The sequence below is a fragment of the Mus caroli genome, chromosome 11 (genome assembly GCF_900094665.2).
Source record: "Mus caroli chromosome 11, CAROLI_EIJ_v1.1, whole genome shotgun sequence".
Taxonomy (NCBI): domain Eukaryota; kingdom Metazoa; phylum Chordata; class Mammalia; order Rodentia; family Muridae; genus Mus; species Mus caroli.
Window position 1 is genome coordinate 37125143 of NC_034580.1, and position 11884 is coordinate 37137026.

Genomic DNA, 11884 nt, shown 5'->3' on the forward strand with positions numbered 1-11884 from the left:
ATACGTGCACACACACATATGTGTGTGTGTTCAGTCATCCCGTTTTTTAACCTCCCACTGATCTCTTTGTTCCTCCTTCCCTGCTTCTTCCACATATACATATACACATATGCATATATATAAACTTTGTTAGCTAACAATATTTTTTAGTGAATTTAACAAAGTCTAGGCTTTTTAGCTTTTTAGTTCTTCTCTCATACAATATGTTCTGACCACAGTTTTCTCTCTCTCCACTCCTCCCTGCACCACCAATTCCCCTCCCCAGATCCACTCTGCTTCCATTTTCCTTCAGAACAGAGCAGCCCTCCCTATATTAACCAATAAGATTAGGCAAATATCCTCCTATCAACTCAGTAGGAGGAAAGTGTAGCTGTCCAACAGTCACCAATGAACTGTGTTTACCTGAAAGGGGGGCTGGAAATGAAAAGGACTGGGTGAGAGGGAAGGATGAAGCCAAGACAAAGGTTCAGATTAAGGCTCCAAGTTTAACATTCAGCACTGCATTTATATAGGGAAAGCCTACAGACCCATCCTTTGTTTCAAATGGATTATATTGCAAAACAAGCTCAGTGGGCAGTCTATTCTTCTAGGTTCCTGTAGGAAGTTGCAAGTGCAACCAAGGCAGATGACTCCATCTAGGTCATTAAGCCCATGTAGCAAGCACTCAAGGTCTGTTCAGCCTGGTCAAAGCTCTGGAAGGGCACAGGAAAGTGTCACAAGAGATGATGAAAGAGTTGCAGAGCCTGTTATCTTTTCAGGGAGAAGAAAGACACAAATGCAAAAGAGAAATACACAAAAAAAGAAGCAACAAAGGAAATCCAAGGCATGCCTATTCTCTGTAAGAAAAACTTATCCAAGCAAAACTGAATAACTACTAAACCAGCAGTTGGAGCTTCTTTTGGGGTTAATAAATTCTTTGGGCAAATGAATTGTGGTTATTACATCAAAGAGGGTAAATTTACTGAAAATCCTATTGTATGTATGTGTTCTCTAGTAATGATTTCTTGTCAGCACACAGAAGAATTTTAAATACAGTGATGGCAAATGGGAAGTGTGTCAAAAATCAAATATTTTGAAGGAAGCAGCAACCTGCATCATAAGAAAAAATAAGAAAGATGTGAACTCAGTTTATGAACTTACAGTTTCTTATATCTATTTCATAAAGCAACAAAATTATGAAGCTCAGATTAGTTTTTCTGCCACCTGCTTCCATCCTGGAACCAGCATCATACTGGAGAAAGTGTATGCCACACAGCCTTGCTTTAATTCCACTGAAAATCTCTCACTCCACTGTTCTCCATTCTGAGTACAGAAAAGCTCACTTAGATAGAAAAAAGTGAAACTTTTCTCTATCCAGATGACAATTCTTTTCTTTTACTTAATATTTGTTTTTCCAGAAAGAAATCACTCAGAACATCGTTAACATATCTTTTACTCTGTCCCTGTGTATACTACTTATATTTCTTTCTTTGTACACATTATAACCTAATCATAAGTGATTTTGAGATGTAGTAACAGTGAAAAATTATCAAATATTTACTCCTTGTAAATAACACAACTGAAATTTAAAACATTTGATGACATTTGAAATAGAATTCTTACCTTAGCTGTGTGAGGACGCTTAGTGTTGAGAATCTCCATTTTCCAAATTCTTTTTTCTTTGCCACACCACTGTTTCTGTCTTGTTTTCTTAACTTGTACAATGATTCTTAAATGAGTGAACATATTTGTAAACTTCATAAAAAAAGAATTGTTTCTAAAACATATAGAAATTGAGAAAATATGATGACATGACTTAAAACTACCAAAGAAGTTTATAAATGAGATATGTAGTGCTAATTCACTATAATTTAACTTTATAAATGTTTAATCATTTTGTTACATCTTTTAATTCAGGCCTCTTCTATTTTTACATGTAGCTTAAACATATCTTGTACTCATTGTATCATACTGAAATGAGTAAAGCTTATCTGAAGACACTAATTTTTTTGCACATTGTTAAGTACCAAATACTAAAGTCAGTAGATTAAATTAGTCACAGGACCTATCACTTGCCAATAAAATATTTTCAATTGCTGTTTTGGGGGGAATGTATTATAAAATTTTAGAAAATCTTTGATAAACAAGTAGATGAAATTCTTTGAAGGTGGGAATTTTTTGTACACATTTTAAAAAATTCTTGAGTATGTGCTGATGTTAAAAATAAATTTGGGGGTTAGTTCTATTTAGACTTGCAATTGTTATAGCTACTATAACTGAAAATAAAAGTCTCATTATATATTTTCTTTAATCTAATATTTCATCAGAAACACCAACTTCCAAGCAATTCATTTCCTGACTAGCACTAATGGAAAGTTGCCAGTTTTCTTACCAGCCCAGTCTATCTACAGAACCTGAAGTATGGAAGCTGACTGAGAAATTTTTAATAGGCATTACTATGAATTTGTCTGAGAATAAATACCTGTCCTTAGAAAGAGATGCACTAAGTTACACAGGGTTCTTGTTGATGAGGTAAACCCATGTATAGTATAAATACTTAGGACTAGTATAGAATGAAACAAAAGCAAATTCTCAACATTATATAAAGAATAGCACAGGATTAATATTTGACATAAGGAGTATTTTGAAAATATCAGATATAGTGCAGATAAAAGTGTTGATAGGTGCTATTCTCAAATAATATTTGAGAAGTAAACACAAGCAGAGTAGGTATAGTCTGATATTCATAGCTATAATTTAGTTATCTATTGATATAGTGGCCCACAGACCAAAAACATTCCAACACAGATGCGTTAGTTCCAAAAACAGTATAGACTTGTCTTTGTCTCAAAGTTCTTATAACAATGTAGCCTAGAGAGTGCTTTCTTTAAATGAATGTGTATTAGGTATCAAAAGCAATCAATAGATGATTTATTATATATAGGAAACTGTATAAGTCACATTCAACCTTTTTGACTATTTTTCATTAGGACAGGTATTTTCAGAATTTAATATCTGTAGGAGTTCCAAAAACAATTCTCATGAAATATAGATTGATAGTACCAATGATTTTATAATAATCACTGTAGTAGAATGTGGGAAGAAGAGCATACTTCCCACAAAGAAAAGAAATCAGGCATGGATACAGATGGAGGGTATAGTAAAAGGTCCTCCAGTCAGATTTTCTGTTGTGGTTTTCCTTTGGTTTTGAGAAAACCATTGTAAGCACTTACCTTCCATCTTCTACTTTTGCCCCAATTACTTTGAAGTTGTATTACTATTTTGTGACATTTCCAAAACACAAATGGCCAGAAGGCTTACTATAGCCCTTATGTTCCTTCATATTAGTTAGCAGCTGAGTATAAGGATCAAATCTTCATGGCACAGATAAATCCCAGTCTTGTTAACATGTCGGTTGTCTAACAGAGCGATACAGTAGAACTGTGACCATTTTAGAAGAACACAGCTCCGATGTCTTGGTTCACTTTATATTTCTCCTCTTGGCCTTAGCCATGTTTTCACTCTCCTTATTGGTTCATTTCCACATAACAAATAAACTTCTTTTATTGCTTCAGGCAAGGTTGCTCTGTTCCCTGATGGTAGCCAGTATTCATCAGAGCTCTGGCCATCTAGTTTGTTACTCTCTATAAAACGGGGTTTGCTGACCATCCATCATTATTTCAACAGTCTCCTTAGGGCATTTCTTCTCACTAATGGCGGTTAAGCAAATTATTTGTTTCCTAAAGACAAGCTGTTTAATGGAGGGGAAAGATTCTAATACCAAGAAAAGCTTTTATTTTAGATTTTCATATGTGTCTGAAAATTTGAATAAATAAGAAGGTAAGATTGGAAGTCATAAAGGTACTTAAATTCTTTACATTTAAACATGAAGTGCTGGTCATGCCGATTTCCCATGACAATTGGTTAAAATTAAGTTGTACTGGTGATTTTAGTATGTTATATTGGCTTGGAATAGAAGTTTTATAAAATTCCATTCTTGGTCCAACAGAAAAGATATTAATTAAATACAGCCATTTATTTCCCCCTTTCTATCTTAATAAAACCATTATGAGAATAGTATAATTGCCCTTTCCTGTTTCTTTTTAAAAATCCAGAGTTCTAAAGAAAATGTCATTCCTATTTTATACTCAGTCAGCTTTCAATCTGGAAATATATTTTAGGCATCTGTTACGAACCAAATCCATGCAACACTGAAGTATATGAATTAATATATTTGTTTATTCAAGGTCATGGAAAGAGAAAGAAAAGGCAGGGGGAAGAGTAGAAATTCAACTCTTTCTGGAGCAAGAACTGGGATTGATGCAATATATAAATGCAAATGTGTATATTTCAGGGGGTGTGGCTAGATAAGAACAGCCAGAAAATGAAATGAGACATTATGCAGATAAAGTTGCTTGCCCAATTACACAACTGAAAAGTCTTCAAGATTGAGTTAAAATTGAGGATAAAGGGATAATGGGAGCTAAGTAGATTGCTAAATTATATCATCCTAACATCTGCAAAAGAGAATGTGAAAATGTCTATGGGATAGGAAAGTAAGAAATTGCTTCCTAAGGAAAGAAGAACTTGGTATGGACCTTAAGAGATGGTTACAGTTTGTCCACATGGAGGAAAGAACAGGTTAACTCCCTAAGAACACCATGATAAGCTGTGGTTAAACTCCTCTGCCTGTCTATTACAAGGTTGAAAGGTGTCAACATCATTTTCCAAGAAGCTCTGTATTGTGTAATTAAATTAAATTTAGCAGATGTGAGGAAACATAATTGGAAAGCAATAATCTAATTTATAAGAAAACCTACAAAGACCCTCACTGCCCCTTTAAAGCTAACAGCATTAAATACATGAAGCAAAATGTAGTTATAATTTACTTTCTTTGTTAATTCTATTCTGTTCTGCCAATTTTTTTTGTCATACTTAAATAAAACTCATATTCATGGTGAAGAATATGGAGGTCCTTCTAAAGATTAAGCATGTAAATGTGATATGACTCTTTGATCACATTATTGAGTATATGCCTAATTAAATGAAGTCAGTATTATGAAGATGTCTTTAGGCCCATGTTTATTAAAGCAGCTGTCACAGGAACTGAGATTTGGAATTATCTTGAGTGTAACAATGGATGAATGGATAATAAAATATGGTTAATATATGCGTCTACTATGTAGTACTACTCAGTTTTGAAATAGAATCAACTCATTTATGATATGCATAATCTGGAAAACACAAAGTTAATTGAAAAGGCCAAACACGCAAAAGAAACCACAGTGTTTTATCTTTCCCAAGAGTTTCCTCTTCTGTAGCATCACTTACCTATGATCCCTAACTACCTGTGTACAGTTATAGAAATAAATACTGTTTTTAAGTCTGAGCCATTCTGAATCATGGGATTATGTCTTATAGTATTGCGTGCTGTCTCATTGGAACATGTGCTGTATATGACACCTGTCCATTAGTTACTTAGGACCTGTCTTGGTTATCATATTGACTGTCGATGCATTGCATGCTTGCATCCAATGGCATTTTATGTGCCCTTATTTTGCTCTCTAACATCCATGAGCATGAGAATAGTGATGTCTAATGATGAAATACGCCAAAGGAACATCCTAAAATTCTTTAAAGTAAGATGTAAAGGCACAATAAGAAAATATCAAAAAAATTTTAACTATGCAAGAGAAACCTTGGTCACATAAAATTTATTTCAGTATATTATTGCAATTGTTCTATTTTACTATCAACTAGACTAATAATTAATTGTGAGAGTTATCCTCTTACACCATGTCATTTTTAGGTGAACTGTTACAGTAGGTTTATATAATTACCAAACACAAAGCACAGTTACATTTTAGTATTCTCCAGTTTTAAATATCTTCCAGGGTCTTAGAATATACTCTCCCCGAGTAAAGATATATATCAAACAGCATAATTTCAGTTTTATGTAGAGTGAGTAAGCAGAGAAGGAGAAATTAGAGTGATGGCTGTCAGGAGCACTTTGGAGTAAATGTCAATTAAATTTTTTTAATAAAAGAGAATGAATTAATTCAAGATTTTCTATTATACAACATTTTATACTTCAAGATTGCTATTATTAGGTTTCAAGGGTTTTTTTTTTTTATTTGTCTAAGTAAGAGTATGGATATGAAATCATAGCAGCCTGGAACTCATTACGTAGACCAGGTTTGCCTTCAACTCACAGAGATCTACCTACCCCTGCTCTTCAAGTGCTGGAGTTAAAGCCATGTACCACCAATCCCAAATGTATAAAAATACGGAGATTATATGTGTAAAACATTTGTTCATTAAATTTGTTCATCAGTTCAATATATCTCTTTCCCAATCTATACACACATTCAAATATCATTACTTATCATAAACATATGCTTTCTTAATAAGAACTAAGTTAAAGCCGGGCGTGGTGGCTCACGCCTTTAATCCCAGCACTTGGGAGGCAGAGGCAGGCGGAGTTTGAGGCCAGCCTGGTCTACAAAGTGAGTTCCAGGAAAGCCAGGGCTATACAGAGAAACCCTGTCTGGAAAAAACAAAAAAATAAAAAAAAAAAAAAAAGGAACTAAGTTAAATGTAGAGTCAAGTATGAGATATATATCAAAGCATTCAACTATTTACAAAATAACAGCCACAATATAAATCATACATTTTATGTTTGGAAAAAGAATCTCAGTAAAATATTTGTGTGACATTCTGAGGAATCATTGTACAAAAATATAATACATACACATATATGTATTTTCACAAATAGGACTTTCCTTATTTTTCCAACACTAATTTATTTTTCTTTTGTCTCCAACACCTTTCTCCTTTTTGCCAAAAAGCAATTCTAAATCCAGAAGCCTCACTGTAATTGCTTCTCCCAGGATTCTGAAATTAGTGTACCTCCCAAAATGCATTTAGCTCTCGAAAACAATGAGAAGTCTCTTTACACAATAAAGAGAGATTGAAATCAGAAACTCTGTCGCCTAGAAGAGCGTTGCCCTGAATATCAAACACTGGGAGAAGTTTCTAGACTCCTTTTCTTCATGTACTGTAACCAAGCTCTGTGCCTGATACTTGCACTTAACAAGAGTGTCTACAAACTGAAAGGTACTTAGTCTCACATTGGCAGAGAAAGCTACAATGTATAAATACGTACATTGAAATGTGGTATTAGTGAAAAACAACAGTTTCGTCTCATCACTAGCAGAGAAGACAGGTCTCACACAATAAAGGGAGTGTCTCTATTACTGAGGCTATGGAGCACTCACAAAAAGGGACCTGTCATGACCACATTCTGGAAAACCCAACAAGCAGCTGAAAGAGTCAGATGCAGATATTTGCACCCTACAATTGGACAGAAGCTGCTGACCCCTGTGGTTGAATTAGGGAAAGGCTGGAAGAAGCTGAGGAAGAAGGGATCCTGTAGGAAGACCAGCAGTCTCAAACCCAGAGATCTCTCAAACACTGGACAACCAACCAGGCAGCATACACCAGCTGATATGAGGCCCCCAACACATATACAGCAGAGGACTGCCAGGTCAGGGTTCAGTCAGAGGAGATGCATTTAACCCTCAAGATACTGTAGGCCCCAGGGAATTTAGAGGTCTGGTTGGGTGGGACATGAGGGCTCAGGACATCCTCATGGAGACAGGGTGGTGGTGGTGAGGTATGGATTGTGGAACAGTGGGAGGGTAGACTGGACAGGGGGTGGGTAATAAAATCTGCAGTGTAAGTAAATAAAGAAAAGACAAAAAGAAAAAAGAAAAAGAAAAAAATAATGGCAGTTTCTTTATTGTTTCTCCCAAAACAGGCCTTGTCAATTGGTTAAAGCAATGACCATTCAATGTTTTCCTTTGGGGGTAGTAGGTTTAGTGAGTACAACAGCAAGCCTGAAAACCAAGATGTAAAATAGAAGGCTTACTGTGTGGATCCAGGGCAGTGTGCTACCCTCTCTAAGTGCACACTTCTGGAAATGTTGATGAAGGTGGTTTAAGAGCAATGTTGACAAAAGGCTTTGTGTTCCATTCTCTTCCAAACTTAAAAAAGCTTCCAACTAGAGATGCCTCTGGTTTTTAAGACTGACACTGAAGAGGCTTCAGGAAACATTGTCAGCAATACAAAGCAAGCGATCCATCCGTAAAACTGACTCTGAAGACTTTGGATTTATTTTTCAGATAGGTAACTCCCTGTGTTTGATTATTTCTAATATGAGGGGCTTATTACAGATAAAGAAGTTTTTGGTTTCTCTACCCCTAGTTTAAAAAAAAATCCTTTGATTTTGCATATGGGTGATAATTTAAATTAATAAAAACATATTGTGTTGTAATTTGTTATAGTTATATTATTATTACTAAGAAACTATTTTGACCTTTACATATGCTTGATTTTCTTTGTCCTGGTTTTTAATTTGATAATATGTTCACCAAATAGTTTTCTTACTTTAGATCTCAACCACATCATATACTCTGTTGTTTTATTTTGCATTTTGAGACAGAGTTTCTCTGTGTAGTCCTGTCTGTCCTGGAACTTACTCTATAGATCAGGCTGGCCTCGAACTCCGAAATCTGCCTGCCTCTGCTTCCTAAGTGCTGGGATTAAAGGCTTGCACCACCACTGCCTGGCCTATAGTCTTACTTTCAATTCACAGATCAGACCATCTTGATTTCTCCTGCTTTTATTAATTATTTTTATCATAATATATATATATATATGTGTATATATATATATATATATATATATATATATATATATATATAAAATAAGATTTCCTCTGATTCTTCAGAATGCCATCCTTTCTCTGGATTTTCATAGATATCTTCACAGGACCCATTTTTCTTCTGTAACTGCATTTGATCTCTGCTGCTTATAGTTCCTAATACAGTGAAAACAGTAGATGTGTGTCTTGTTTATATCACTTATATATAAAAATAGAAAAGAATCAAAAACTGCAACTTATAGTATTTTTCTATTTATTATATACCAACTATAATAAACTAGAACTAACTTAAAGTCTAAAGTGAAACTAAGTCCTCAGCTATAGAAATAGAAAATACTGGACATTTTTTTCTTGCTACAGTCAGAATAACATTTTAAAGTCAGTTCATATGGTGAGGCTTGCCTAGAACCAAAGTGGGTGCCTGAGTCCTATGTTCCTTTTAAATCATTTACTGGTGATCTTACATGGCAATACATAACTTGAAATTCCACTAAAACAGGCAGATGAAGGTTAAGCTTAGACTCTCAGAGTTATTCAAAAGAAAATCACTCCAGGATCTAGGCAAACTTTGTTGTTGTCTCGTGTTTTTCAAACACTTTGTATCTTTTAAAGTACTTTACTTTAGTCATCAAATATTGTTTGTGAATATTACTATCTGTTGATACTTCTAACTGCACTGAATCTGGCTTAGAAGGTTAAAAATGTTTCCACCTGACTAGTTATATGTTTACGGAGATCTATGGTATATTTTGCTAAAAGATAACAAAATTTACTCAACTCATAAAATCATATTACTGATGAGTAGGTCAGCTAAGATGAATGCAATAAAGCTTGGGAAAAATAGAAAGACATGAAAAAAATCACCCTTTACTGACACAAGCACACACACAGAAAGAGAATGTGAGAAAGAGGCAAAGAGACAGAGAGAGAAAATGCACACATTGAAGTAAAATTTCCCTTAAGGTTTTTGATAGAGTATTATAAGCAGTACAAGTTAAAAGTTTGGGAGATAATAAAATGTTTGCATCTACTTTTTTACCCTTGACTAGGAGTTATACTGAAGAAGATTGTTTCTTCCTGATGTAAAGTTTCTCTTTTATCTCTTCCTGTTTCATATCCTATTGTTTCCAAAAAGCCTTGGTCCTTGGGGATAGTTTGCCCTGTGCAGAGAGTGAGAGATAGAAAGAATAGGACATGGAGAGGGAAGAAGGAGATGGGGAAAGGAAAAGAGAGTAAGTATTTATTCTCCGAGCTACTCCGGTTTCTCCTTGGCCTGGCTACGTCTCTGAAGGGTAAGGTTATCACTCCTTATGGCCATATCCAAATGACTCTTTGAGAATTTCTACAAGTTATGTGCCCACTCACTCTTTCTGGGTTGCAAACAGTACCAAAGTTCACCCCACTGCATCTTTGTAAACAGTTCTTTTATTAAGAGTTTTCCTAATTTGAATGTACCATCTGTTTCCCACTGGCACCCTGACTAATACACCCATGATCAGATCTCAAAAATTAGTAACAGTGCATAGCTTCTAATGATTTGAATAGTCTGAGAAATGAATGTCAAGATATTCCTTCTATTTCACAAGTTACAGCTACTCTATCAAAAATATACCAGGCCTCTCAGTGTTTTCTAATTCCATCCTTACATCTTTCTGGTTTAGTGGCCTGTCTAAAACCAGTCAGGTGGACTCCATTGGGAATTATCATTGTCCCTTAGAACAAATGGCTTCTTATAGGTATTTAAGAACTTGATAAAAAAGATATGAGGTTGGAAAGGAGGAGATAGGACAAATGAGTCACTAAAGAACAAAAATATTTATGAGCAGCAGCTTTAATCCAGAGAAAAGCCTTAAACTACTGATAACAACTGATTAAATATCAGAAAATGGTCCTTTCCACTGAGAAACTCTCTTTGGACTTAAAAAAGGATAGTAGTCATATTCATATTTTTTATATCTATGCAGACCTCACCCTTCACCTATTTTATGCTGTCTTTCTTTTTCAGAATTTAGTTTTTACCCTTCCAAAGTAATGCCCTGTTTTAGGGTGGTAGTCCACAACCATCATGGCTGGACGTAGACAGGCCGATGCTAGTTAAGAGAAGCTGGCAGCTTTACAACCTGGTCCACAGGTTGTAAAGCGACGCTTGGACTTCTGTAAACTTTTGAAACCAACTATCAGTGGTATACCTTCTCCAACAAGAGTAAATGCCATAATCCTTCCTAAACAGTTCACCAACTGGGAACAAGGCATGTGACGGGAAATCACCTAGGTGGGAAATCTCATTCAAATCACCCCCCAGGCTACTTTTGGTGTGTGCCAAGAGTGGTATACTCGGAGTTTATATTTCTGCTTGTTGTGTGTGGTTTTTTTTGTTTGTTTGTTTGGTTGGTTGGTTTTTTTTTTTTTTTTTTTTTTGAAACTTCCATGCTGATATCCAGAGTGGTTGAACTATGTGACATTACTACCAACAGTTTATAAGAGTTATATTTATTCAGATTCCCAATAACTACCGTTCTGTCCTGGGTGAAATGCAATGTTAAAACAGGTTTAATTTGTGTCATTCAGGTGGCTAAGGATACAAAGTACTTTAAAAACTTTTTTGTAGGCATTTTCATTACTTTTGAGTTTTTTTGTTGTTGTTGTTTAAGCCCATAGCCTTCTTTTTATAACTGTTTGTTTTCATATTTTTAGCATTTCATTTGTTTGATTCTAGCTCTGTATGTTCTAGAAACTAATTCTCTGACAGCTATAGAGATGGCCATGATTTTCTTCCATTCTGTAAGCTGCTTATTGATTCACTTCACAGGTACCTTTGCTATACAGAAGCTTTTAAGTTTCATGAGAGCCCACTTGTTGACTTCAGTTTTGTTTCCTGTGCTACTGGAGTTTTACACAGAAAGTTCTTACGTACGTCAATATGATGAAGTGTGAGCCTGGCTTTTTTTTATCTAACAGGATATCAGATCTCATGTTAAGGTGCTTGATCCTTTTGGAGTCAAGTTTACATTAACAGCAATCTGATATTGCTTTTCGGTGGGTTGAAACCCAGTGGTCCCAGTACCATTTGTAGAAGATGCACTTTTAAAAATAGTATGTACACATTTTTCTTTTTTTTTAAATTTTTAATATTTTTATTACATATTTTCCTCAATTACATTTCCAATGCTATCCCAAAAG